Source organism: Herpailurus yagouaroundi, unplaced genomic scaffold (genome assembly GCF_014898765.1).
Source record: "Herpailurus yagouaroundi ecotype Mexico unplaced genomic scaffold, PumYag 198, whole genome shotgun sequence".
Lineage (NCBI taxonomy): Eukaryota > Metazoa > Chordata > Mammalia > Carnivora > Felidae > Herpailurus > Herpailurus yagouaroundi.
Window position 1 is genome coordinate 22,734,922 of NW_024412429.1, and position 8,340 is coordinate 22,743,261.

Sequence of the window (8,340 nt, forward strand, 5' to 3'; positions counted from 1 at the left end):
CCGCCCCCCCCCGCCATTCCCGAAACCAGCCAGGGCGGGGGGGGGGGGGGGGGTTGTCTCTCGAATCAGGGCATATCAGTGCAAGCATTGAGAACTATCTGGTTGACTATGTACCAAACTCGCCATAGCGATTTTCTATCAGGAGCTGGGATTACAGGAACGTTAGAGGTCTATTTGACATATTATTTCATTGTTTATAACCGTAAACAATGGAAAAAGACACAATAGTTTACATTGTTTTATGTATTTTATTGTTTATATGTTTACAGTGAAGATTTGAAGTATTAGTTTGGTATCTAAAAATAGTAAAGATAGTTAAAAACCAAAGTGGGGCACCTGGCTGGCTCAGCAGATAGAACATGTGACTCTTGATCTCTGGGTTGTGAGTTGGAGTCCCACGGTGGATATAGAGATTACTTAAAAATAAAATCTCTGGGGCGCCTGGGTGGCGCAGTCGGTTAAGTGTCCGACTTCAACCAGGTCACGATCTCACGGTCCGTGAGTTCGAGCCCCGCGTCAGGCTCTGGGCTGATGGCTCAGAGCCTGGAGCCTGTTTCCGATTCTGTGTCTCCCTCTCTCTGCCCCTCCCCCGTTCATGCTCTGTCTCTCTCTGTCCCAAAAATAAATAAACGTTGAAAAAAAATTAAAAAAAAAAAAAAATAAAATCTCTAAGGGGCGCTTGGGTGGCTCAAACAGTCTGACTCTTGATTTTGGCTCAGGTCATGATCTCACAGGTCGTAGGATCGAGCCCCGTGTTGGGCTCCATGCTGACAGCCAAAGCCTGCTTGGGATTCTCTCTTTCTCTGTCAAAAATAAATACATAGGGGCGCCTGGGTGGTTCAGTCAGTTGGGCATCCGACTTCGGCTCAGGTCATGATTTCACAATTTGTGAGTTTAAGCCCCATGCTGGGCTCTGTGCTGACAGCTCAGACCCTGGAGCCTGCTTCGGATTCCGTGTTTCCCTCTCTCTCTGCCCTGCCCTGCTTGTGCTCTCTCTCTCAAAAATAAATAATAAACATTAAAATAATAAACAAACATTAAAAAACAGAATCTTAAAAAAAAACCCAAAATGAGGTTAAATACTAGTATAATCTTGTCCAATAAACATTGTTAAAGAATAATTTTTTAATGGTAAACCCATGACTCTCATACATATGCATAGAGTGAGGGCACCTTTGTGGCTCAGTCGGTTGAGCGTCTGACTTCGGCTCAGGTCATGATCTCATGGTTCATGGGTTCAGGTCCTGCATCGGGCTCTGTGCTGACAGCTCAGAGCCTGGAGCCTGCTTCACATTCTGTGTCTCTCTCTTTCTGACCCTCTCATACTCTTGTCTCTCTCTCAAAAATAAATAAATATTAAAAAAATATATGCATAAAGTGAGCACATGTAAAGATTTTATTTAACACATTTTTAATGAGGGAAACAGAAGATGTTACAATTAGTTCAGAGGATAATTCAGAAAAACGTTTAAAGAGCAGGAATACTGAGAAGAATGTGCAAATGGAGACAAAACTGGCTTCTTTCCCAGTGACCTAGGGAAGACAGTTGAACTTCCACTGGGCAGAATTTATGTATGTGTCTGGAGCCAAGAATTATTCCACATTACTGTCAGCTTTCTACAACTTACAAAGTTGCGAAATAGCTCAAAGGCAAGGACAGGCGCAAAGTCCTCACAAAACCAGAAATGGAAGTGTGTGCTGCTCTGGAAATGCATCATTTTCCAGTGAAGCACAAATTAAATGACAGCTATAGTATGCTTGGCATACTCGCTGAAATTAGACTCTGGTTTGTTTCACTTTTATTGTGTAACTTGGGGTGGCGAGTGGGCTTCTGCTTTCTCACCTGAACCTAAAACGGGAAGGATAATATTATTAATACTTACCTTATAGGAATCGTTGTTGGATTAAATGAGAAAACACGTTTTCTGGGGCCTGTGCCTGGCCTGTGCTCAGCACTCAGCGAAGGTTAGCATTGTCCTCTTCCAGGTTAGTGTAAGTTACTCACCTAACTTCATGATAGCCTCAGGATGGCCGTGTCCTGAAATCAGGGCCCCCAGCACCTGGGATTTGTCCGGGAACATGTGCTTTGCTTCAAATCGGATCCACATCATGGGAATCTCCCAGCTTGCCTTTTAACCCAACTTGTCAGCTTCCTTCGGTCCTAATCCTTTAGATTTCTCTCAAATCCCAGTACCTTTCAGGTCCTTTATATTACATACTTAGATTTTTTTGCTAGCTTGTAGTCCCCAGTAATTGTATATTTTTAAAAATCCTTTTTAACAGCACAAACTCATAATATTTCTTGGCTTTATGTTTACTGACTCCTGTTCCTTGAGTTGAAAGTACATACATTTCATTGGTGAATACACTTTGGAAATACTAATCCATTTTTTTTTTTTTTTTTTTTTTTTTTTTTACTGTGCCTTTCTAATTATAACATGGATTTTGAGTTTTCTTTGGTATGATTCAGTTATGCTCATTCTAGCTTGGGGCTATTAAAAGCTCACAAATCATTAGTCTCCTTTAAGTGCCAACGACACTATTGAGACAGGTGACAAACTTTGAAAAAATATGGGGTAATTACATCATCCATGAGTTCAACTTATGAATTTAACTGTATGTTCTCAGCAAATGAGAAAGAAATAAGATTACCATCATTACTCCTGAGTGATTCTCCCTGCCTTCCATCAATGAACTCATACTGGGAATGTGGGTGAGACACTGACCACTATTTCCTTGATTACTATATTCCCTGTGCTTATGGTATGAGCATCTCATTGTGCTGAGTGTAATTCTGATGCTTAAAGGTGAGGTTTGTTTGTTTTTTTCAGGTAAGGTTTGCTTGTTTTTTCTTTTTCTTTTTCTTTTTTTTTTTAACACAAAATAGTACTTAAATGTAAACTAACTTCCTCATCTGTGGCTGAATTACAGAACCAGCCACGTATTTCACTGTTGAAGTAAAAATAGTCTGTGTGAACCTATTGAAATATATGTACGTTCATTGTATTTGAGGAAATATATTTTCAAATATAATTTGCTTTACAACTTAACCCTCTACATAAAACACTACTCCATTTTACTTAAAATTAAGCTAACCAGTAAAACCCAGTTAAAATTAAAAATACATATATTCTCCAAAGCACTCAGATGATGTGTAAATGAAATGATTTTATGGTCTTGGAAACAAAGTCTGGTGAAGAAAAAATAGTTCATTGAATTTCATTGTGCTAATTTATTTAGTCTTCAGCTACATTATCTTTAGGGAGGTGTATTCATTTCCAGAGTTTCTGTTACATGTGCTAATATTCTCAACTTCCTCTATGTAGGCCAGAACTTCTTCCTGACCTTTAGACTCATATATCCACTTGAATACTTACATCTACCCACGTGTGGATGTCTCAACAGGCAGACAATCCAAATTGAATTTCACGTCCAAAATTAAATGCCTCACCTCTCCATACCTCCTCCACTCTCCTGGCCTGGCTCTCTGTCCCCACACTCCCCACTCACACAACTTTACCTTTGCTGCCTTCTATTTCAGCACATGGCATCACCACCATCCACCAAGTTGCCCAAGCGGAAAACATAGGTAGAGTCTTTACTTTTCCATATCCCTCATTTACCACAGGCAACAATCACTTTTACCCTTCAGCTGTCCCTTGAATGTATGTCTCTCTCTTCATTCCCTTAGTTAAAACCTTGGTTGAGGCCACCATAATCTTCCAGTCAGATTATGGCAATAGTAATGGTCTTCATGCTTCCAACATTGCTTCCTCCAGTCCAGTCTTGTCATTATAGCCAGTGTAATCAGGGCAAATCTGAGGATGTTGCCCCTGAGCTTAAAATTCTTCATCTTAAGAATAAATTTCAAACTCTTTTAGAAAGGTTAGAAGGACCTTCAAAATTTAGCCATTGTTAAGCTCTTTAGTCTTCCATCCCTTTATTTTTGAGAGAGAGAAACAGACAGACAGACAGAGTATGAGGGGCAGAGAGAGGGGGAGACACAGAATCCAAAGCAGGCTCCAGGCTCCGAGCTGTCAGCACAGAGCCCAACGCAGGGATCAAACCCATGAACCGTGAGATCATCACCAGAGCCAGAAGTCAGATGCTTAACAGACTGAGCCACCCACTTTAAAGAAACACTTTAAAGAAACTACAATGCAATAGCTGGAGAAGACATTTGAGCCCTTCCTAGAAGGATGGGTGGATGTTAATAAAGAGGAGACAATTCTAGCTCGAGGGAATGGCAATTAAGCAAAGTTTGATGTTGGAAGAATGCATGATGTATTTATTTGGAAAACAACGAGTTTCACTCACTTAGGCCCGAGTGAGGAATAAAAGAATAATCTGGAACTGTGGTCTATGGTGAAACCACAGAAGATGTTGAGGGCTAGCTTGAAGCACCTGGGAAGTATTCAGTAGGCAGAGGGGACTCACTGGAAAGTTCTAAGAAGGAATTATATGAGGCCTATCCTTTAGGAAGAATAATGTGGTAGCAGGATTAAGAACGGATTGGTTGGGGAAGACTCAGGCAAAGACCAAGATTTCAGAGGTAATCAAGGGGCTGAACGTAAAGAGGTAACAGATTTAAATTGACAATGGAGAAGATGACTTATAACTTAAGGTTGAGCTGCTGAGTATGCCTACTTGATAATTAGGGGCAAATTCTTCCAAATGTTGAGTGCTTCCTATTTCAGAGTGACCTGGGCTAGCTGAGGTCAAAAGTCCACCCAGGAACAAATTCTTGAGTTAACAAGCATTGAAATGCAAGTTCTCTCCACCTTAGGATATTTTTCTAATTGTGAAAAGTTATCTACAGCTTTTCTCCTTAAAACCCTATAAATGGTACCTGTTTTTGGCAAAAGAGCAAAAAAGCCTTCACACAAATTTTAGGTTCTTAGCCTTTCTCTAGAGTTTCATGTGTTCTACTCTTAGTGACCACCTGTTAAAGGGCAGAGTTCAAAAGCCATAAAATGAGCAAGAACTTGGTTTCCATGTGGACAGCAGCATAGTGACAGCCACTCCATACAGATGTCTGAGTTGGAGTCCAGCAAAGAGACAATCACAATAAATCTGATGCCATCATGGTGTTATGTAAAATGAAAAAAAAAAATTATCTATTTATTACCTCTACTGGGTTTTAGAAATTAATGCTTCAATGTAGACCCTAGTTTAGTGTGAGCAAAAATGGGAAGTACTTGTTGAACTATTATACTTACCTTGGGGATGTATAGCTAAGTTTTAATAGCATACTTAGGGACAGTTTTTCAAACCTACTTTACAAATTTTTAGTCCCAGGGAGCCTGGGTGGCTCAGTCGGTTGGGCATCCGACTTCAGTTTGGGTCATGATCTCACTGTGAGTTTGAGCCCCACATCGGGCTCTGTGCTGACAGCTCAGAGCCTGGAGCCTGCTTTGGATTCTGTGTCTCCCTCTCTCTGTGCCCCTTCCTCACTCATGGCTGTCTCTCTCGAAAATAAACGTTAAAAAAAATTTTTAAAGAATCTTTTTAGTCCCAGTCTTCTCTTATATATCTTGTATCTAGGATAATGATACACAAATTGCTTGTCAACTTTCCTCTCATCCTTTGCCCCTATCCCAGAGTTGAGGGAGGCTAAGTTACAATTTGTAACCACTGTTGAAAAAGTGATAAATATATTCCAATTCCTTTTTTGGCCAAAATATGCTGCCAATCTCTCTTTGCTTATTATACATTAAATAGTAAGCATAATGAGGAAGTTTGTTTATTTTCTGTATTATAAACTCTAAAGGGACTAGCTTTTATTTTTACACAGTATAATGTCAATAAAAACATCAACATCAAATATCCTCAGATATAAAAAAAAAAGCAAGTTTTAAAAATATACTGTAAGTTGCTGTTTCGCGCAGTAATTCTTAGATATTTTAAATAAAAAGTACAAATCACAAAACCTTACATACAGAAATCTTTGAGTTAGGTGCAGTTGGAATAATAAACAATTAGAAGAACTATCTTATTTTTGCTTTACAGGGGAGAACTCAGTGAGCTTTTAATTAAAAAATACCGAGCACTATCTCAATACAATAGAATTGGAAGAAACTAAAGTTGGGGATTTCCCAATGATTTTATTGAGGTAACTTTTCCCAATTTTATACATATATGCATTTATATATACTTAAGAAAGCTAAACAATGTTCTAAGGCACTTGGAATTGTGCACAGCAAAGTATCCTATAATATTATACAACTAAGTAGAGCATAATTTTGCTTTTTAAATAACACAAACACCAGTAAGGAATAAAAAAAGATAATACATAGTCTGTCTTTCAGGTTGCAATAGTGGAATACATATACATATCTGTGTATACTTGGAGGTATTTCTACCCACATACTATAATACAGTACAGATCAAGAACAACAACAACAAAAAGAGAAACTGTCATGTTAATCAGTGTATAGTTCCAGTTATTTACAACTCACAGATATTGTACCTGTGTCATATGCAGAATTAGATCACTCACTGGAAATCAGGAATCATTCAGTCAGTCTGATAATGATCACAGCTTACCACTCTTAACCACTTAAACCAAAGCTTGAAATAACAAAAGAATGCATATAGTGCTTTATTTGAAGGTCACTATTAACACAGAAAAAAATGACAGGTTAGGTTTTTGCTAGGTACTACATCTGGTGAAACTGGTGCAGAATGTTTGGAACACTGGCACATTTCTAAGCCACAGAAGAAATATTAAAAAAAATAAAAAAAAAATTAGTGCCTATATTTTAAGTAATGAAAGTGGTCTGACCCTAGATTTATTCGGATTGTTTTCAAATGCTAGTTAGCACTGCAATGGTGACATCTCTTTGTGAAGGCTCTCGAAGCAATGTAATGATACAAACTATAATAAAAGCATCCAGGAAGGGAAAAGTCCCCTAAATTGGCAAGTGGCACAAATATTATTGGCATTTTAATATATACCATGAAATTGACCTGAGGGTGCAGTGGCATTCTGCCTCATTTACTCCCTTTAATTTATTCTTAAAAAGAAAAAAAAAATACTGGTATTTAACAAGCTAAGAATTCTTAAGCACCATCTAAATCTTCACAATATAATCACCTTTATCGACTCTGAGTTGCTCTGTCTCGAAAAAGATTATTTAGAAATTTTAATATTTAAAAAACTTTTAGTGGCTAAATTATTCCATTCTATAAGCCACCATTCATGCATATTATTTCAGGACATATTTACTACTCAGTTTTGGTGATAAAAAGTGACAGAGAATAAGTATGTTTATGTATCGTTCGCATAGTTTAATAATGTTTCACCTAGGTAAAATTCATCTTGTTTCGTGTATGACCATCATCGAAGTAGGAACAATACATATGCCATCCAGTTAATCCACACTTCCTTCATACTTCAGAATTTTAGTAAAATTGAACTGCATGACTATGGTTATACAGGGAGAATTCAAGCATTCGCATGTAGATTAAATGCTTTTTTAAGAGGGGAAAGAGGTGACTACTTTGTAACTCAAGGGATGTACCTTACCAGGTGAAATCTACTGGTGATTTTCATGGACCACAGGCTTTGTTTATGTGGATTGTTAGTTGTGTATTAAGCCGTACAATTCAATCCTCATGACACTGACAAAGATTGTGATCAACAGTGTAGTTCTGAACTGAAACTGTGAGACCAAAACCGAGGAGAAACTTTGCTTCATCTGAAATTTCTCCTGAACAGAAGAGGGACCAGCCAAGTGACTATGCCCGCTCGAACTGCCAAGGCTGCCAGACAACCTCCTCCCTGAAGAACTGGCAAACTAAAGCTTCTGTGGAGCAGAAGCCTTGAAAAATAAAAGGGAAGGAAACTGTTCAGGGCCCAAAGTAATGCAAGGCACTCAGGACAATATTTTAAATAGGTAGTTTCCCTGTGTGTCCTCAAACCGCACTAGACAGGGGTATTCATGGAAGGTGGTATGGCCTTAGGAGGGCATTTGAACACTGGGGAGGGCTTCTGACTTTTGGTTTTACAGTGACTGGGCATGCTACTGGCATTTAGTTAGAAGGGGCTTAGGATACTAAACGTCTTGCAACGTGGGGAACATTTCTGTAAACAAAGAATTGCCCAGCTCCAAATGTCAAAGGCACCCTCACTGAGAAACACTGATCAACAGTGCTCTGCACACAGGGGCACCTTGCACGAGCAATGTGACAAGCTGGATGACGTTTTTTGTGCGGTAAATCCTAGCATTGCTAAAAATGACCCTCGCCGGTAGGGTTGGTTTTTGGTGAGAATAGCTGCCACGGGATTCTCTTATTTTATTTTATTTTATTTTATTTTATTTTATTTTATTTTATTTT